Here is a 23,258-nt window from a genome sequence, read left to right on the forward strand (position 1 = left end):
TTGATAATTGGTTCCCCTAGAAAGTATGTTTGAGTGCTTTTTAATTTAATGACTTTCTTAGACTAAAATAAATAAAATGGTAAATTGTCATGAAACTTGAGGTTCTAATTCCTTAATTATTTTTATAAATATTATATAACTAACTTTTATTTGAGGAAAAGCTCTTAAAAACCGCTCTAGTCTAAATGTCATCCGAGTGAGAAAAAATCACAGTTTTTTTCTTATGAATTTGTTAAGAAGTGTTACATTGGATGTGGATTGATCTGAGCATTAGTTTATGAGTAAGAAGCAATCATCACCTTACAAGTCGGTTTTGTAGAATTGAGTTAGGCGCCCAACTCCCCATTCTAAGATAGTATCAGAGGAAAAATTCTCTCCCCCCCCCACTAGTGGAAAAAACACTTTATAGAAAACTTCTTAGGTCGGTTAGCGTTGCTACCTGACTTAAGAAGTGACGCGGTGGCAGTTGTGTAATTATTTCTAACTTTGTTAGGTCTGTTAGCTATTAACCCGACTTAACATAACTGACAAAAAAAATAAATTTAATTTCTATATGTGTTTGGAGAGTATCGAACTGACGACACCCATGATATCAAACTAACCAAAGACTTGTTTTGTTTTTTTTTTTTTACAAAAAACTAACCAAAGTATTTTATTTTATTTTATTTTTTATTAATTCCAATATATTTCATCATGAGAAAACAAATTAACAAAAAAAATCAAATTAACCCTTTCTCGTATTCCAGAAATCTCGTCGCCGCTTACCCTTCTTCATCTTCACCGCTTAAACCCATAAATCTTCTCTTCACCGTCAAACTTCACCTTCATCAAACTCGAACCCTTCATCTTCATCTTCTTCACTGCTCAAACCCTCCAATTGTATGATTCTTTGTGCTTTCTGACAGATTTAACTCCAATAGGAGAAATAGGTTATCATTTTAACTTTTATTTCTCACTTTTTAAGCTTACATTTCAAACTTCAGAGAAACTAAGGTTTCTGAACAATCCTTACTCACAAGTATTTTCTCTCTCTACTGAAGAGCAATTGAAGAGCACTAATAAACTATAGGCAGTTTAGAATTCAAGGATTAGAGACAACCATGTTAAGGTATCTCTTTTATTTTTATTTTTATATTAGCTATGTATGATAAACAGCTTAATTGATATGTTATTTACTTCTACTTGTACAATTGTATACAAATTAGCTATGTATGATTTTATAATATGATTATATGATACCTTGCTTCTAGAGTTTTGTGGTTTTTTTATATGGATAATGCTACCTTGTCTCTACTAAATTGGGGCTGGTCGTCCTTTTATAATGTGAGATATTTAGTTTTGTATACTGTGTTTCAATTATATGGACATGTACTTAAGTAAGCACTAGGACTGTGTTTGTATTCTCTTTTTTTTTTTTTAATGCGTGTTTGTAGTCTCTTTGTAAATGAAGGTTTTGTAATTATAGATTTATAGTTATTACTTTATTAATTAGCATATAAATGGTGGTTGATTGTTTGGGTTTTTATTCTGACTATAACTAGGATTGGCTATTATGTTTTAAGGTTGCAGCTTACTATACTACAATGGTCTGATCCTCTACTATAACTAGGATTCACTATTATAAGTGTATTAATGTGTCTTGCTTTATTGCTGCAGAAAAACTTCTATCAGAAAGCAGGAAGACCTGCTTGAGCTTTTGACTTGCAGCGCTCCGGTAATAATGTTTGTTCCCTCATATTTTAATGATTTCTATTCTTATTCATCCTTGTTCTATGTTATGAGACTCATGACATCGTCTCTTTCAAGTTTATGACTTATGTTACTTTTAGCGAATCTTATTTATTGCAATATTTTGTAGTTTAATGTTCTTTGGGTGTTTAATTTTTCATTTTATCATAGTATAATTCATTACAGGTTATGGATAAGCTTGTGGATTTTGTCCACTATTTGCATTTGGAGATAAATCAGGCTTTTGGCAGTGCAGGTATGTCCACTATATGCATTTGATTTATACTAGACTTGGACAAAGCTTTGTGCTATCAGGTCACTCACATATATATTATATGATTATTATATGATGAATAGTTGAGTTACATATATGATAGTGAGGAGTATTAATCATGAATCTTTAATTCTTGAAATTTATGAAATATAAACAGTGTTTTCAATAGTACTATGCTAATACAAGTGATTATGTTTTGACCAATAAGGTTTTATGAACTACAGGTTTCAAGTGAAGAAGTTGTGCCTTGAAAGAAGGTTTACTGGTATGACATGATTGATAACTTATGATTCTTATTATTGGCTTTATAGTATTTTGCTTTTGGTTATTTGTGTTATATAAAAACTCTTCAAACATGTTGCTGTGAATATGCATATTTTGATGTTATTTTAACTTAATGATATTTTATGCCTCAAACTAAATTGAACTTTATTAATATTTTAGTTAGGGATTTTTAATTTCCTTTCAATTTTTAAGTTCAGGTCATTTTCAAGCATGGTTTATCTATTCATGGATTCCAAATGTCATTGTTGCTAAGAAGTAAGAAAACAGAAAATCCATCTCAAGCATGAAAGAAGCAATTGTTGATGATAGATTTGAGGTATCTCTTTTTAATCATCTTATTTTAATTATCATTTGATTGTAGTACTATTGCTATTGCAAGTTTTTAGTTTGATAATGATTAAAAGTTTTGTAACATTGTTTTCTTTTAAACAGGTTTTGTAATTGTTGATAGTGGCATGTGTTAAAAGACAAGGCTTGGTGATATTTCTTATCTCTTTCACCTTGTCTTAGTGTTGTTTATTACTTGTGAATGTTATATTTCACTTTTGTTTCTGAGTGTATATATGTACTGTAGTGTAATTTATATTGAAATTTTTTATTTGTTCTTGATGCATTATAGTCAATAAGTTAATGTCATTAACTTAATGTCTTTGGTTTGTTTTACATTTTGTTCACTAAGCACTTATTCAGTGGTTATAATTACCAAATCAAGATTGAATATTTTTTTATCTTATTTTTTGTGTTTATTTGCTTTGAACTGTTAATAATGTTTGAATTATATCTCTCGTGATTTTAGGTTAGGCTTTACAAGCTGCTTATAAAGCTGATTGGTATGTTCTCTATATAGTGTGCAATATGTCACAATCTACGGAAGTTGTTCATGAGGTAATTTTCCCCCGCTCCTAAGTATTGTTGTCTCTTTTTATGCAAACCTTTATGTCACAATCTATTTAAATTAGTTCACTTTTAATGAACTTTTTCCTAACAGTGTTGGAAGAACTTCACATGTCTATATAACTGGTTTATATAGAATTGAAAGAGTTTGCAACTCTGCATCAATATACTTTGTTGGAACTAAAGTTTTACATTGACAAAAGTATTTACTGACTAGACGTTCACATTTGATCATATTCAATTTTAGAGCCAAAAGCAACAAATAGTTATGAGTGCGGCTATTATGTCATGATACACATGTTGAACATTGTATCTACTCGTGTTGTTGGTTCATGGAACCAAGTAAGTAATATAATTTTTGTATCAAGCTGTATCAATTGATTAGTACTATTGTTTATCTAATTGGTGCAAGAGAAAACAAGCTATAGTACATGACCTAATTTGGAGACAGATCTAAATTTAAGTTTTTTTATTCTTTTTGTCCAGGTATGGTTACAATTTTAATGATATGCAGTTAACCCAACACATTAAGAAGGGATATGAAGTTTTTTCAAGACTTAGAATAATTCATTATTGTATTGGTTCTCTCTGTGTTAGAATTGTAATTATTTTGTAATTAGTTACTTATTTCTTCATGAGTGATATTATCCCTTAATTTAGTTTGTAAATTTGTTCTTATGTAATTTAAATTGGGGAAATAAATTACTCTCATTTGGATATTTGGTTGGCAAATATAAAGCTACCGTATTTTTTATTATTTTTTTGTAAAGAATTGTTTGCCACGATTTAATTGTGGCTATTTTTTTTTTAATTTACAGTAACACTTCTTAGGTCGGTTAAACCTTTAACTGACTTAAGAAGTCAGTTTTTAAGTCAGATCAAAATCTGACTTAAGAATTTCAAACTTCTTATGTCGTCTTAAGTCAGGTACGGACCGACTTAAAACGTCATTTTAACCGACTTAAAAAGCTTTTCTTAAGTCAGGTCCAAATCCGACTTAAGAAGTCAATACTTCTTATGACTGGAATTGTTAGGTCAGGCTCGGAACCGACTTAAGAAGTCAATTTTAACCGACCTAAGAAGTGTTTTTTCCACTAGTGCCCCCCCCCCAAGAAAAAATTTTAATTTTGCTCTTGCTTAAAAACTTAGTAATGTATTTTTTCGAATTTTTGTCGTTAAAAAATATATTTGAACTAGGAAAACTTCATAAAAAAATCCTGAAGTTTTTTCGCAGGGTAAAAATGGAAATTTTAGGGGGAAGAGAATTTTTCGTATTAGAGTCTCTGTTGTGCCTCCCGCTATTTATCCATGCACCAAACCCAATAGTGTTGGGCATGAGACAATCCTCCTCACCTTACAAATCAATTTTATAGAATTGAGTTAAACTTAATTCTCAATTCTAAAAGAATTTATCTATTCAGGTGCGAGAAAAACTCCTATTTGGCAAATTGGGAGGGGTGTTGCTTTTAATACAGTAGCAGAGATTAAAGTAACTCTTAAAATTTTCCTTTTTCCCTTGTAAACTTTCTAACCAAAATTAGTATAGTTAGGCGATAGGAAACATGACTTTTATTCATGCTGACAACTCAACCTAAAGTTAGTGAAAGGAACTCATTTTTGGCATAAAATTCATTTTGCTATAATAAAAAAATCTGCCTCTGATGGGCACATACAAATACTACAAATAATTTCTCAAGATTTGAAACATTTTTTGGCCAACCCATTTGAAATTCACATGGTACAAGCCCTAATAGTCTTACCCCAAGAAAAGAGTTTGGGACCAAGCTACTCTTCTAATGGACCACTCTATAGTCTAAATTTCCAGCCAGCCATTACAACTGTAACATTACTACTATTTTGATAATGTCACAGTCAGAATGATAATAATAAGAATAGACAAAAATTTAAATGAATTATGGATTTGGTATTTGGATTTGTATAATGTTTTGGACTGGATCAAGACTCAATCTACTCACGAAATGTGGCCCAATATGCAAAGGATCCACATTTGACTACCGTATTCGGCAGCACACATGATCAAATATCGTGATCAAATATGATAGCAATCAGACAACAATCCATTATTGTCGGCTTATTAGCAACTGAATGTTTAGGACTTAGAGTCTGTTTACATATCATCTATAAAAGGATCCTCAAATAGGTCAAACTTCGGTAGCGTGTAAACAGACTGTAAGTCCAAAACATTCAGTTGCTACGGACTGAATGTTTTTAATTTGTATATGTAATTATCTCACTCATTTGAACGTTGGAGTCACACCTAAATAACTTTGATTTTTATCCGTCGCATCGAAATAACTTTGACCGTCGTCTTTAGGTCCACTCTAGATTAGATAAGCTTTGGTGGCAAGAAAACGAGTAAGGAAATTTGTTCAAGGTTAGACTTAGTATGATTTTGGCCCATACTGTGTGGATGGATTATTTCACGAGGTTCACCTGAATTTCTCATCAATCGTTGGTCACTTGGTCCATTCCAAGAGCTACAAGGTCCTCACCCTAATGCCTAGGCTATTAAATATAACTATTACATAATCCTACCATCCCTGTCTGTATAGCTAGTTGAGGAAATTCTCTTGATCATAATTTTCAATGTATATAGTATTATTGTATACAAACAATGATCTGGCACTCTTGGATTTAATTCACTTTAATTTGCGGAGAACCGTTGAGATCAATATAATGGTTTATTATTAATTTTCCATGCGACTAGGTCTCCCTCTCTTGGCTTATGCTTTTAAAAAGATATTTTGTTCTTATACATTTTGGAAACGTTTTGTTCTTTTTCGATTTTTTTTTTTGAGGAACCTTTTCGATTGTTTATGGTTTGTACAAAAGACTAACTTTTAAGCTTTGTGTTTTAGGGTTAGTGTTTGTACGTGCTCTTTGTGTTTTAAGATCTTCTATATTTTGAAATGGGACATTATAACTTCACTCTAAATTTTTAGATAAAAAAATGATCGTGTTTTCGGTTGAATGTAACTTTTTATAGATATTAATATTTTCTGTGCCTAATTATAATATATATATATATATATTACTATATTACTTATTTCATATATATAGGACAAATTATGATAAAATTTCTCAATCTATTTGGACCATCCAACATGTAGAAGCTTCCACAAGTGGAGCTACATATAGCAAATCACAAAATGTAAGTTTGAAAATGAGTCTTATCTATCTCTACTACTATCTTACAATGGGATGAATTCTCTTTATTATCTAATTTAGGACTTTGTTTATTTATCAATATTAATTATTCATTTTCAAATTTTAAAAAATAAAGTAATAAATACTTCCTCCGTCCCAAAATAAATGACCTAATTTTGACTTGGTGTACTATTCACAGGATCTCCTTTGACCTTATTTTTCTACTAATATATACATGCAAATATTATCATATGAGATGTTGTTTGATTTGTCTCGATGAGTATTTTCAAAATATATAAGTTTTATAATTTTTAATAATACATAACTAAAGATATTAACGATTAAAGATGTGCATTGACAAACATAATTGTGGTCAAACATGTCATTTATTTTGGGACAGATGGAGTATTACTAGTATTCATCTTATTATTATTATTATTATTATTATTATTATTATTATTATTATTATTATTATTATTATTATTATTATTATTATTATTATTATTATTATTATTCATGTACCATTTTTCCTTAACAATTTAATAACAACCATGGGCTAAGACATGAGCACAATAATTGAGTAAGTGTGATATGCTACAGAAGCCCACATAAATTTGAGCAATGCATGATAAATGCTAATTAGCATGATTAGTCAAAATGATGCCAATATAATCTGCCAAAGCTATCACTATCATCAAATTCCTTGTCACAAGAGATGCAATCTTTTTGCTTGGCTTTGTCTTACTTGTAATATTAATGAAAATACATAATGAAAAATTCCAAGTAATTGGTCATTTTCAATTTTCACATATGGCTCCAAAAATGAGACCTCAACCATGACTTCCCAATTTAGATTTAAATGATATCCCTATCCATACAAGTACACACACATGTCATAGTTGCACAAAAATTTGTGGCTTAGTGTTAAGGATACAAAATGAAGATAATGAACATGTTATCATTTTTTAGTATGATAGTTCGAGTGGGAATGGAAGAATAATATTCACTCTGAGGATTTTAGAAATCAAAGATGATGATATATGTAGCTCAACTGATTTGAGCAACAGTTAAATAGTAGGTCATGCGTTCAAATTCAAACAAAGAAAAAAAGAATTATTAACAACTAATTACTAACATTGACTAATTAAAAAAGAAAAAAAAAAAAACACTCACTCTAGCTGATTTTCAATGATAAATCTTAACCAACGCCTCAATTAAGATTTTTAAGACTATATCTCAAAAGTAAAATCTAAAGATTATGCAGTAAATTATTTTACACATATATCCGATCATATAATTACTAGTGTCAAATATTTATGATGTAAAAGTCATAACTGAACTCACTCTCGTATATACAATTACAATATATTTGTGAATACTCAAACATCAACTATAGAATTTTTTCTCCTTTTAAAAAATTTTACTTATTATCATACAGTCTCTCTAATACAAACCTGATCTAATCAAATTAGTGCGACCCGTACTTATGAAGTATTTTTATTTTTTTGGGTGGTACGTTATGAAGTATTTCTATGTGATATATAATAATACATAAAAGATTAGTTTAATTCATTAGTTTTGTAGTAATTATCTTAATTTATTCCATTATTAATATAATGGATATTTTTTCCACAATTACACTCACACCCTCACATTGAGTTGAAATGAAAAACCATTTTTATTGAAATCCATATGCATGTTATGGTCAACTTAAAGGCAAAGATTGTATTTTTGTTGTTGTTATTGTTGTTGACAAGATTAAAAATTTAGATTGTTGATGATTAGTCAAACTACATACCTACTTCACATGTAATTAGTTTATGATTAATTATTCCAATTTGTAAATTAAGCTTCCTTTCCATGTGGTCTCATGTGTTTCACCGGAGAGTCCACATCTCCTCCTAGTGGTATGGTAGTATCTTCTTAAATATAACTATATATAGTCAAACAAAAGTATCATAAGAAATAGTTAATAATATTTCATCAAAAAATTAAAATAAAAAGTTAATAATATATGATCATAAGCATCTAATCCATCAGCCATGTTCTTCGTTTTATTTTGGTAAACGGCCGGTCATGTTCTAAGCATATTCAATTAATTTTCTTCTTCCTAACTATCTTAAGACATGTATAATTATTACTATTTTTATACTACTAAAATAATAATATATTGACGTTTCTTTTAAATTATTTATATATCTTTGCCGTTATGGTAGTTAGTAGTTTTTTTTTTTTTTTTGAGGTAGGTAGTTAGTAGTTAATAATAGTAAGTGACTATTATATCAAAAAATAAAAAATAATAGTGAGTGAATAAGTGGTAGTAGTATGTAATTAATAATATAGTAATGCTACTGATTATATTTTGACTCAATTAAATAATGCTACTGATTATATATAGTATCCCTTATATAATGCACTTAATCAATTTGAACAAATCAAGTAGCTGCAGCAACCTTTCTAACTTCAAATTCATATGAACTTGATTAATTTGTCGTTGTGTGCAAAGTGAATCATCATAAATAAATAATTTGCATGTAATTCAAATAGATTATACAAATGTTCTATATAAATTGTTGGTTTACATACGCTAATGTACATGTACCATTTGTCAGAAAAACAAAAATGATCGATGACTACTTATGTTTGACCGTTGAACTATCATGCTTAACATTTATGAAGAAAGATTTGAACTTATCTCCCAAAATCACTTATAGCTAGAGATGGAATTAATCAAGTTTTTTTTAATTAATTAACACATGGGATATCCTTACCAAAAAAAATTAACACATGGATATTTTTTTTTGTTGAGATATTCATGGATGTTTTATAGGAGACAACAATAGAATAGGGATTATTATTATTTTTAATGTATCTGAAAAAATCACGACATCTATACATTTGAAAAAATATTTTTATAAATTTAATTTATAGTGTAAAGTTATTTTACATATGCATCCAATAATATACTAACACATCATATATGATGTTTAAAAATATTTGATGTGTTACATTGATTAAATGATGTGCTATGCATGTGTAAAAAAACTTTACACTGACAATGCATACAAATTAAACTCTATTTTTAAACAAACTTATAAAAATAATATTATAATTTAATTGAGTTTAAAGACTACCAATAAGAACGAAGCATTCTTCCAAATCATATTAAGAAAATGGAGTTTAGTGTAGTGATGTGGCAGAAAACATGGTTGGGAATTGTTGACAATATTTTTTTTTTTGGCACCGTTGACAAAAAATATTTTTACAGTGCATATTTTTTTTTCTCAATTTAATTGGATGTATCTGAAATAAAAAGTTTTACATTGCACGACAAATTGACCATTAATCTCATAGATTATTTAATTACAACAAATACTGCAAACTAAATTACTCTATGTAAGTCTTTTTATGTTATTTCATATTTATATACTAGTTCAATTATTAATTTTATCCAATAATAAAAATTCAATTAGTTATTCGGTATTTTTTTACAAACAAAATCAAAGTTGATTATTATAAAATTGAACTATATAATTTAAAATAATACTTTACGTATAACAAAAGGCTTATAATAGATTATGGACTAATATTTGCACTAATAATACTTAAATTAATATGTATACAAGAAATTTATCATCATTAATAATAAACACTAAACTGAACTAATGTGGTTATAGTCACACTAAGCCTCGAAGAAATCCGCCCATGCCACAAAGTTAATATTTGTTGTCACTTTTGTTGGTTTGTGAGGGTTTTTGGCCTCCACAAAACTCATATATTCTTGTAATTGTAGTGAACATATATATTAGCTACATGAAGACAAGGGAGTCCCATACTCGACCAAACTGAATTTATATCCTATCAAGCACATAAATTTATGTATTACCACTGGCCAGAAGGCAAACGTAGTAGGAATTGAGCTTAGCAGAACGTTTTAGTTTAAAATTATAATTTAATAAAGAAAATAAAATAAAATATTGAAAACATAACATATATTAAAAATTATAAAATAAATTTAAAGTTAAAATTATGAATTTATATTTATGGGTCACTTTTCATTTTTATTGGAGTTTTAGTCTCAATTCATGCGTTTTACTATAAAAATTACAATTTTTTGCATAAAAAAAAGTGAATTGTTGTCTCAAAAGTGATATTTTTTCATTAAAATTAATATTGGGATAATAAATCACTTTTTAACATAAAAAATACATTTTTTTAGAGGGAATTTTTTCTATAAACCATAAACCAACCAATTCTCCTATAAACTCCCTCGCTCAATCGAGCGAGAGTCTTACATCATTTTCAATTGTGGTTCTTATTTTTTTTAAGTACTAATATCTAATAGGTACTTTTATTGGAGCAAAATCAAAATAGTACCTAATAGGTACTAGTTCTAAAATAAGACTTGGTACCTATTTTATTTTTTGTGGGACTTATTTATAGTGATGTAAAGTTATTGGTTAGATGTGTTATTGGTGAGACCTATTTAAAACTTTTTAAGAATTGTTGGGTCGGAGAAATTGAGTACTTATTGAGTACTACTATTAAAAAATTATAAAAGAGTGATGTGTACTCGTGAAACTCAATTAAGTACCAAAAAATGGGGAGCTCCATTGTTGATGCTCTTATAACCCTATTCATCATTAAGGTTTGTCCCGATCAAACTGATGTCTCTTGATTATCTTTAAGAGTCAACTCACCTAAATTTTATTTTGCAAATAGAAAAACTAAAAATTAAAGTGCATGAAAAGTGGAAAGGGGTATATACGTGGAACGTGCATGAATCTTCTTGCACCTAAAGCATCCACGTAGACATTTTCAAGTTTAAAATACTCATCCTTCTCGAAACAATGTGCCTGGGGATTATATATTTCACCTACACACTACATTATACTACGCATTTGAATTGAATTATGTCGACGCTCTATCCTTCACTCCACTATTTCTTTCTGACACCAAAGAATTTTCTTAAATGTAGTGATCATATAAAATTCATTTTTCTACGTTCCCTAGTAGAGTATATGAACCAAACCAGTGCTCAAAATGCGTACTCCTATTAATGAGTTTGAAATCAGTGCAGGTAGTACAATGATCTATCGATATTTAATGTGGAATCACATGTTGCGGTTAGTCATTCACCTAACTACCAAGATTAACTTTGATATCCGGATACATCAATTTGTTAAGCTTAATTACTCATTTACATGCTCCTCCTAACTAGTAGGATTATGTTGTCCTAATTGATTTCTTTATCTAAAGTTAGGTCAAGATGTTCTCATGTATAATTTATTAGGTGTCAAATTAAATATGAGTAAAAATAAGTTCTGCTAGAATCGGTAGAGTTTGTCGGAATATTGAGTTAGGTCAACATATTCACATAGTGTATAATTTATTCGGTCTCATATTGCAAGACTCGGTAGAGTGTGTCGGAGAGTTGCATCTTCGTGAGGTCTGGTGGATTGGATACTTCTTGCATCTGTCTTTCTTAGTGGTTGATCTTTATCTCTCCCCGAGACGTCCTTGGATTTTCTTGTGGTAGTGTGTTATAAGTGTTTAGCTTTTAGTATGTCTTCTCGTAAAGTTGTGTGTTTTTTAGAAGTTGTTAGGTGTTGACGGAATGTACTCCTGGCAGTTTCTCCAACTGGAGTTACTGCTTTCGAGACTATATTATATTGATCTAATTCAATCTAGGTCACTTCATATCATTCGTAAAAGTGCATTTTAAAATAATATTATTAAATAAAATTTAATTTTAGTTCATGTAATTTGATAAAAGAAAAAATATTAAAATTGCGGACCACCATGTTGAGCTCAAATATAAAAAGAAAAGTTCATATATGAAATAGTGTGTGGAGAACGTGAGGATTTTGCTATAACCATGGCATAAAAATTGAGAAATGTCTCTAAGGGCGGCACCTAGGATATAGTAACAAGGATTAATCGCATCTTAAGGTAAGAAATCTTAAAATGAGAGCAAAATATGCCACATGCGAAGCCACGGTCGTGCCAAGTGCAATGCTCCTAACTACATAATGCAAGTGACTAATATTGCAAGATGATGACTTCAAAGTGTAAAACTTACGAATACTACTAAGTAGTGTTTTTTTTTTTTTTTTGTGAATGAATCAAGTAGTGTGTTTTAAGGACATTATTAAAGAATTTAAAAATAAAAATTTTATATTTAAAATTATAATTTTTTAAAAGTTAAATGTACAATTTTTAAAAATAAACATTTTTAAAATAAATATTTTAATTTTTATTGTGTCAAAAATAAATAAATAAACATTTTTATATTGATTTCTAATCATATTATCTCAAAGCCCATGTTAATATTTGTCATAGTTTTAAAAAAATGTTAATTATTGTTACGAAACTATTAGTTAAGAAATAATAAAATTATCTTAAAAATAGTATTTTTAACAGTACAATTTTTTTTAAACAATGACCCTAATTTTAATCCAAACAATAATTAGTTGATTTATTTTTTAATCTATCGGTGACCTCCTCTTCCGTTTTTTCCGGTCCTCGATAATCTCTATCTTCCATTGTTTCTATTTATGTCATGTGTATTCATAGTCATACTACTATAGTAGGAGACAGTAGTATCATTTTCATTTTGTTATTGATAAAAAGATTGATATTTTACACGTGACAAAGCTCTAAATGGGAAAGGAATTGCTGTGCCCAATGCGCCAACTGAACTTAACCGTTTGGAAATGTGTCCCTTAACTGAAATATAAACTTAGGAAATTAGTTGGATAAAGATCCTTTGGTGTTACTGTTTCATGCAATTTTACATATCACATTTCATTTATAAAATGTTTAATCAATCTCTATTTTTTAAAATAATATGGAACTTAATTCATCTCACATTTCTCACAATAATTTTTTCCTCGAGTGTGAGCTTTTTAATTCATTTATGTTCTACCACAAGCGAAAGCTTTTTTCTTGCAAAACATTTACACCGTCATTGTCGCTGCATTCAACTGAACACGTCGTCTAGTCATCTGTCAGGAAGATTTTCGATACAGGGAGCTAGTCGAACTCTTCGTTGAATCATCGACTCTGATACCATTGCTGGATCAAGAGGGGGAAACCGAGGTCCGAGGGATTATCCACATTGGTTTTAATAGCAACCATACAAGTGAATTGCACACCACATCGATCTTTACCCAAAAGCCCAATGCAAGTTTATAAGTCCTCTCATTTATAAAATATGTTCAACGCCTACTTTTCAACAATGTGAGGCTTAACTCACATCACACTTCCTACAACATTGTTGCCTTCAAATATGAGTCCTTTAATTCATTTATGGTCTCTCTCAAGCAGAAGGTTTTCATCAAAGCAATTGCACCGCTGTTGTCGCTGCACTCAATAGAACACGTTGTCTGACCCCCTGTGTTAGGAAGACTTTCGATAGAAGGAGACAATCCAACCCTTTGTCGAACCAATGATTCTAATACAACAGTTGGGTCATGGGGATAGTCAGGGGATCATCCATATTGGACTTAAGAACAACCTTACAAGTGAGTTTTTTTTTTTTTTGTGAAAAACCATACAAGTGAGTTGGCATCACATCTTTAACAAAAACTTTAATATATTCGGTTTATGGGTCCTCCGAATTTATAAAATGTTTAACTTTTTTCTAAGCAACGTAAAATTTATCTCATCTCACACTTACCCTTTTTTTTTCAAGCAATGTAAAATTTATCTCACTTCACATTTAGCACTACATCAAATCCACTCCCAAAATTAAGAAGGAAGAGAGATCAAGATTTGGTTCTTATCTTCTAATTTTGGGAGAAGACATATAATTTTTTTTTGACATATAAATTTTATTATTGTTGTTTTATTCAGTAATTGAACTCAAATTATTTCAATCATACTTCTTAATTTTTATTATAAATAATTTATTTATTTTTTTTATACTAAAAATAAGTTATGAGTTGTTTTTTTTTTTTACTGAAAAAAAAGTTATGAGTCATTAATTAAAAAGAAGAAAGTGTATGTATAATCATTTTTGGGGTCAAAATATGATCTCTAATGTTAATAAAAGAATAAATCACATAATTATTAAGCAATACTTAATTAATTTTCAACAATATGATTCCATCTCGTCATGGTTTGCATGACAAAAATCCCAAACAATAATAAATTAATAATATTTTAATACCATCATATTTACTATAAGATTTTGTTCCATTATCTAGCATATCCAAACACATGCCAGAAAATATTCCGTCCGAAGAAAAGTTGGTATAATTTGTCACTATAACACTAATGAAAGTTTATAGTTTGTCACATGAGTGATGTGATGATTAAAATTAAGAGCAACAAGTAATTAAGCAAATTTGGAGGAAAACGAAGATCTTCTAAAATCTTTTTAAGGTTCTTATTATGACCACATAGATTTGATTTTTATATTTTATTTTTCATAACGGTTATGGTGCTATGCCATGTGAATATGTGACTCAATTAATAATAGACTGCATTCCGTCGCAACACAGAAAATATACGTGACTTAATTCTTCCTTATCTCACCGTCCGTTTACTTGTTTGGGACTGCAGGATTTAATTTATTCAAAATTATAGTATGAGTTAAGTAACTATAATCTATAATCTATAATTGTGGATGGAAAATGTTTAGTGTATCTGTCGGTGTATAGTGTATACACATTGTGCTCGAACCGTGAGAGTGTAAGAATCTGTTTGATACACATGATATGATAGTGATATGATTATAAGATATAAAATGTAATATGATATTAACAAGATAACAACAATCCTCAATCATCCTATTATGTGTTTAAGGGTTAGTTTGATGCACAAGATATGATAGTGACATGATAGAATATTTTATAAAATAAATCAGTGAATTGTTTTCTTATCATATCTTGGTGGTAACACAGCTCAAATTCAGGATTTTTTTTTTTAACTAGAGAGACATGATATGATAAGTTTCAGGATTAATTATATTTATCATATCTTGTTGTCTCACCAAACAATGGATTGAGACATAGTATGATACAATTATCATATATTGTCTCTTATCCCGCACACCAAACGGGCCATAATGAAATTTAGAGTTATGTGTTTCAGTTGATTGGGGATCCTCTTGTTGTTTGATCCTCTCTTCTCTCATAAGGGAGTCCGATCTTTTCATAGTGGCGGTTTTGAGATGTTCTTTCTTTCTTTTCTTTTTTTTTTAAGGAAAGATGTTATTGTTTTTGGCTTGAGATGTTCATATTCTACTATAATTATAGTAAAATTATAACTAAAATGTTCCTTATAAAAAAGATCGGAGGAAGTAATTTAGTACAAATGTTGCTTTCTCTCTCTCATTCATTTTCATATTATTTTTTAAAAAAGATGTGAAATGATCAAATAAGTCACTCATTGTGGAATCAGGGGCGTCTTGAGGGTGTGCAACGGCATAAGGCCTCATAAAAATAGGGGACTCTAAAAAAAATATAAGGTAGTAGTATTAGTAAATGAGAGATATAAAACTATGGATTGCAGGCTTCCAAATGAGAGATTGTGGAGTTCAAATACTTGAGATTCTCTTTATTCTAAAATGATTGATTTATTAGTTACAAAATATCCTAAAAGAGATTTTTCTATTGTGAATAAATATTTTAGACGCTTTATATATAGTTAATTGTTATACTATAGTTTTATCAAATGAAAAGACGTGTAATAGAGATTGTCTTGTTTATCAAACTTTGTTTAAATTACTGGAAAAATAATTATCTTTTACTGTTATTGATGTTGTTTGTAATTTAAATCGGTGACAATTTTTTATTTGTTTTGCATTTGTTTCTTTTATTAGGGCATATTTTTAATAATCTCACCTGATCTTCAACTTTTTAGAGACACCCCTGTTGTTAGACTATGAATCTTTTTTATGTTAATTACAAGAATTATTATATTTTTATGTTATTTACAATTTAAATCGATGATGGTTTTTTTTTTATAAAAATATTTACGTTTTTTTTATTAAATGACCACTTTTATATTTTGCACAAAGCCTTCAAAATGTTGGGAAAAACAGGCATAGAGAAATTTTTTGTAAAAGAGACATAGAGAAAATAAAAGGAACACAATCAACAACACAAGAATATAACGTGGAAACTCCAAAATTGGAGAAAAAACCACAGTCGTTGTCAAAACCGACAACAAGAAAATAAACACTACGCGAAAATTGTTACAACACATAGATTACCCTCAACCATCCCAGGGCCCCAGTACACTCGCACTCTCCAAAGTAAATACCTAACTACATCTCACAACACTCTAATATAAGAGTACAAGAGAAAAACAAAAAGTCAAATGTAAGCTTAAAGTGCTACTGGTTGGTGCATTGAAACAAGGAATATATATATATATATATATATATATATATATATATATATATATATATATATATATATATATATATATATATATATATATATATATATATATATATATCATTGAGTTCCTCCATTCTTCACTTTTCTAAGCAATGTGGAACTTGTCAAATATAATTTCTTTGACCTTTTTTTCTTTATTAGCAATGTGAGACTTACATTGCAATCAACCGCAACAATCTTCACATTGATTGTAATGGTCTTTGATCTTCATTGTCTACACTGACAATCATTATCTTCTGCTTCCATTGTCTATACTGACAATCATTATTCTCATTGTCTATACCAACAAATTAAATTATCATACTCCACTATAAAAAGTACACTGCATTTGGAACTAAACCATCCTAAAAATTTTCTTCACATGAACTAAATCATCCCAAGAATTTCTTCATGTTGAAACCTTTCTAAAAGATTATGTGCAACTCCCATGTTGGCTTTCCCGGAAGTTCATCAGCCATCGACATAACTCAGCACACACCTTGCATCAATGTCAACCAATGCCCTTGTGTTGTTCTGAATCCCTTAGTAATAACTTGTCTTTTTCCATGGTATAACGGAAATACCATAAGGACACATACTGCTCCATCTGGACAACCTCATGCACAGAACATCTTGTGTAACCCTAATTGCATTAACACGTCCTTGACTTGATTTTCCACAAGTCAAACATCAATTTTCTCTAACCTAAACTTCACAGAGGAACTCCCTCCTCCTGAATTAAACCAAAAACTCTGATACCAGTTGTTGGGAAAAACAGGCATAGAGAAATAAAAGTAACACAATCAACAATACAAGAATATAACGTGTGGAAATTCCAAAACCGAAGAAAAAACCACGGTCATTGTCAAAACACGACAACCAGAGAATAAATACTATGTGAAAATTGTTACAACGCATAGACTACCCTCAACCATCCTACCGACCCTAGTACACCCACACTCTCCAAAGCAAATATCTAACTACGTACGTGGATTAAGATAATTTTCTCTTTTCTAAATTCTATTTTCTTAGATACACATATTTGAGAGAGAAATCTCAAAGTTTATTTCACAAGATCATACGTCCAATGTTGGGACCCTTTTTATATCATCAACTGAACCTAACCCTAGTCTTTTCTTAGTATATATGTCATGCTTGTTTCCTATCGATCAAACCAAAAATAATATAGCTAAAATGGAAGATTTATATTCCCTATAGTTGATAACCTAGAAGAAATTTGTGGGCATTATACGAACCTACCTAACTCATAATGTGTGACCAAAATGAGGAAAAGACACGTATCGAATTGGCTCAAAATTCTCTCAATCTATACAGCTAGATATATACTCATATATTGTTGGAAACTTCAAAGTTTACGTCACGAATTGATACACTATTTTTTTTTTCTGGACAAATACACAATTTTTTTTTTTACTTGAATACCTAATTGTTGGTATAAACAAAAATAATTTGCTCATAGAATCCATATGATATTTTCTTAGGGAGAATTTATAAGTAGGAATGTTAAATCGTACATGTAATTACTAATTAAGTGGATATCTACGTGGAAATGCTTATTTTATGTTGTTGGTGTCACAACAAAACTGTTGATCGAGATCCACATGGACGGGAATATGAAGAAAAAATGCCCCGAATTGGAGAATGAAAATTGAGGTAATTATAATTTAATTTAATTAAAAAAAATTGATATAGTTTTTCATGTTTAAATTGATATAGGTTAACCAAAGTTCTTGGTTCGATCTCTGTCTTGGGCATGCAGCAGTGTTAAAACTCTTAGGGAGAGTTTGCCAACCATTTGGGTCCCACAAGGCTCGATAGATTAGTCTCTGCAGTTGCGCACAGAGGATACCCGATTTACACCAAATTGATATAGTTTTTTCATGTTTAAAAAAATTAGATAAGATAAAATACTAAAAAAGAATTACAATCTAAGGATTTATATTGATATTTACATTTATATATCTACTAGAAAATGTAAGGCTTTAATGCACTTTTGATCCCCTATTTTGAAAAACTTGAACTTTTGATCCCCTATTTTAAAAGCCAACTTTTTGATCCCCTATTTTAGTTTTTTCTGAATTTTGGTCTCCCATCTCAATTTGGTCAAAGTTTTGCTTATGTGTCATGTTCATTGATGATGTGGCAGTGTCTATATTGACATATCATATTCCATGTCATTATTATTATTTTTTAAAATCAAATATTAAAATAATAAAAAATAGTTAATAAAAAATCAGTAATTAATCTTATAAAAAAAATCAGTAATTATTAAAAGTATTAAAACATTATATAACTAATTATATAACATTATTACTGATTTCTAATTATATATTTGTGTAATTTATTAATTTTTAATTAAATATTTGGGTAATTTAGTAATTTTTAATTATATATTTGGGTAATTTACTTGTTCAATTTTTTTTTGGGTAATTTACTAATTTTTAATTATATTTTCGAGTAACTTACTATTTTTAATTATATATTTGAGTAATTTATTAATTTTTAGTTAAATATTTGGGTTATTTAGTAATTTTTAATTATATATTTGGGTAATTTACTATTTTTAATTATTTAATTAATTATTTTTTGTAATTTTAATATTTTTAAAACATAATATTTGATTTTTAAAAATAATAATAATGACATGGAATATGATATGTAAATATGGACACTGTCACATCATCAATGAGCATGACACATAAGCAAAACTTTGACCAAATTGAGATGGGGGACCAAAATTTAGAAAAAACTAAAATAGGGGATCAAAAAGTTGGCTTTTAAAATAGGGGATCAAAAGTTCAAGTTTTTCAAAATAGGGGGATCAAAAGTGCATTAAAGCCAAAATGTAAAGATGATGGAAGTATAGTAAACCATCCTACCTCTACCGCACAAATATGGCAATGTGAACACTATTTTTTATACTTATAAGCCGTCAAAATTCATTTAGGCGCTATTTGGATTAACTTATTTTTGAACTTATGCAAACAGCTTATGCAATATAAATTAAGTTTTATGTTATTTTATAAGTTCACACTAGTGAAAATTGTATTTTTATAAGCTATTTTATCATAAACTACCTTGACAAACTTATAATAATACATAAAAATTGCATAAGCTGTTTGCATAAGCTTAAAAATAAGTTAATCCAAACAGAGCCTTAGTACAAGCATAAATAAGAAAAAGGGGCTACAAAATTCTTTAGCCCCCAACTATTAAAATTCGATTTAAAATTACATGAGTAACCTTTTTTTTAACATAAAAAACAAATATATTGGAAAAAAAAATGAAAAATTACAATGAATACAAAGCCCACCACTCGAAGAAAAGTACAAGGGGTACTCGATCATTCAAAACAAATAAAAAAGAGATCACTAAGACATTGTTGTGGACATTATGGGTGTTTCATGTGTATTTTGTGGGAACTCTTTGTTATCGGGTAGTTACTTTTTTGTTGCTTGTGTTTTTGCTTCTACGGGATGGTAGATCAAGATTTGTTGGTGGTTAGGTCGGGTTGCTATTACCTCAAGATTTACCGACTCTTTTTTGTCTTTATAAATTTAGGGGATAAGGTTGGGATTAGGTTTGGTTTGACTTTGATATGATAATCTGTTATGTGGTCCATTTGGCTTCTCTCTTGGTATAGTATTGGTGGTTGTCTGTTCGTCTAAGGCCCTATTCTGTGGTGGGGTGCATATGGTTTCTCTGATTTTGGTTAGTTTCACTGTCAATATAGAATCGCTTTTTTGTCGTCGTTTCAGATTTTTTCTTACCGTTATATATTGCAAATTTTATATTTAAATTTTTAATTTGTTTTTCTTACTGTCAATATTTCAAATGGTTGTGTGCCTAGTTATTAGTCAATCTCACACCCCTAAAATGATATTATTCATATATTTATTTTATTCCAAAACAATTTATAGACCCTCGCATCAAATTCAAAAATTGCCAATTAAATTTTAGCAAGTTGACATGCATATTTTCAACCAAAATCAAAATATCAAGTTTATTTTAATAAGCAATAACAAAACATCCCCCTTGTGCATTTGCAAGGGACAAAGTATATAAACCAAAAACTTTATTGGTGTCACACACACCCTTACTCGGTTCTCAAAACCATCTCCACCTCCTAACTTCGATCCACTCACTCAGAAATTTCATAGGAGCAAAACAAAGAGATAATACTTGGAAGTGGGACTCATGACTTAATAATTAAATATATAAACTAAAAATCGTACTAATTGCACCGCCATATAGCCATATTCCAATGCAAATGGGTTATAACTTTTGCTAAGGAAGTTGGCAATTGAGATTTTAGCAATCCAAAGTCAAGAGAACTTATATATATTTTTTGTATATATCAATGATTTTATTGCCTTTTCTTGACTACGCGTGAACTTAGAATCACATTATATTAATTCTACTTTACATGAAAACCATAGTTTAATATTACTTAGCCACACTACTCGTTTTGTAACACTATATAAAGTTCATAATATAATATGCTAGTAAATCCATAATTAATTTATTATTATTTCAAATAAATAAACGCGTTTAGATTAAATATTTAGAGATGATCATCACCGCCGACGATTGGAAGCTTATTAACTAGCTTAGTTCAAAAAGAAGCTAGTTCATTATTTATCATGCACGAAATTAAAGCCCTAGCTAGCTAGCCAATATCAATTACTACAGTTTACATGCACAAATTAAAAGAAAACGACCAAATACTCTCGACCAATATAACATATGACATAAGTACGTAGTAGATATACGAGAATATCCGTGAATTTAACTCAGTTAGTAGAGATATTGCATTTTATATGCAATGATCGGGATTCAAACTTCGGACATCTCACTTATCTATCTTAAGGGTTCTAGTTACTAAACTATCTAACCAAATATATATATATATATATATATATATATATATATATATATATATATATATATATATATATATATATATATATATATACACACCGGTGTAACATTTGAATAATGTTACACCGCTCAATAACACTTAAACGAATACAAATTTTACAAAATTCACCGTTGGATTGAAAGCTTATATCGTATAGATCATCTATGTTGAATTGTATAAAAATCTAAAATCGTTTGATATGTTTTTGAGATAGATCAAGATTAACAGTATTCAATAAAAACGCATAAACGCATATATATATATATATATATATATATATATATATATATATATATATATATATATATATATATATATATATATATATATATATATATATATATATATATATATGAGAGTTCTTTAACAATATAGTCTATGGTTCAATCTTTTGTCCGATGCATATGGACAAATTTTTAACGGAAGAGATAAATGGCTTAAATAGATCATAGTTACTTCAAGAAATTAGATTTGTCGTTGTACGCGGAAGATATCTTGATTTACCAAAAAAACTACTCCCTATGATCTTAAATACTATGAGAAAAAATTGAGTCAATAAAAATTAATATATTTATTTCCCAAAAGTAGTAGATATATGATTAGAAAGAAAGATAGAGATTCTTACTTATGTTTTTTTTTTATTGATTTTAATATATCATTTAAAAAAAGGTAGAGAAAGATATAATCAATAATTGGAGAATAAAGTACTCCCTCCGTCCCAAAACTTTAGTCTTTTTGAAGTTTTACACGGAGATTAAGAAATGATAACTAAAGTCATTTTTACTCTTACTTTATTAAGAAAGAGAAAATATATTTAATTAATGTTTTAACTTTTGTAAGGGTGTAAATGGTAAAGTATCACTAAATGTGCATTGGTTTCTTAAAAGGACTAAAGTTTTGGGACATAATTAAAAAGCTAAAAAGACTAAAGATTTGAAACAGAGGGAGTAATATTATTTGAATCTCATATAGAAAAGTAATATGAATGCAATTTAGAATTGAAATTCTAAATAATATCATGAAACCAGTAATTCCACAATCAATAAATTTAGTCCTCTATTTAAATTGAACGTTCAAATTTTAAATTAATTAATTCATTTAATTTTAAATATAAATATATTTGATCTTGATTAAACGGTCTAAATTTAATACACAAAGGAAAAAGCTAGTGGTGAGGAAGCTTAGGATAAGAAATAAAACACATATCACGTCCATATTTATATAATGCATATGGGATACGACTAGCCAGCTGAAAGAATCATATATGATATTTATTTTATGTATATATAATCCTCTTTATTAATTCATTTCATATCTATTTTGGCTACATTTCCACTCTCATATCTCTTTGGTGTGTAGCCATTGTTGGATTGTTTTTTGGACCATTTGATATAGTAGTAACTGGAGCAAGATTGGAATGATGGTGGCTAGCTAGCTCTATTAATAATTCCATTCATTTTATTCCAAAGCATATAATATAATTAATTAATAATAATATATACAATGCAAGAACTTTAAAGAAACGCCAAACTCGTAGCTTATAATCTTTTCATGAAAAGGAGAGATCTCCTATGAT

General features: G+C 28.9%; 1 long non-coding RNA gene across 4 annotated transcripts; it reads left to right on the plus strand.

Moving 5' to 3' along the window:
- The first annotated feature begins 700 nt into the window (after positions 1-700).
- Positions 701-3,938, plus strand: LOC123893017. Of its 4 annotated transcripts, XR_006803331.1 has the most exons (10): positions 701-929; positions 1,041-1,108; positions 1,657-1,714; positions 1,900-1,984; positions 2,227-2,267; positions 2,485-2,603; positions 2,720-2,764; positions 3,084-3,172; positions 3,276-3,523; positions 3,668-3,938. It is a non-coding gene; the product is annotated as an uncharacterized LOC123893017 (long non-coding RNA). The 4 variants fall into 4 exon arrangements; XR_006803330.1 differs by having other exon boundaries at positions 701-1,108; positions 1,657-1,722; positions 1,915-1,984; XR_006803329.1 differs by having other exon boundaries at positions 701-1,108; positions 1,915-1,984; positions 2,480-2,603.
- The last annotated feature ends 19,320 nt before the right edge of the window (positions 3,939-23,258 follow it).

Source organism: Trifolium pratense, linkage group LG6, assembly GCF_020283565.1.
Source record: "Trifolium pratense cultivar HEN17-A07 linkage group LG6, ARS_RC_1.1, whole genome shotgun sequence".
Classification (NCBI taxonomy): domain Eukaryota; kingdom Viridiplantae; phylum Streptophyta; class Magnoliopsida; order Fabales; family Fabaceae; genus Trifolium; species Trifolium pratense.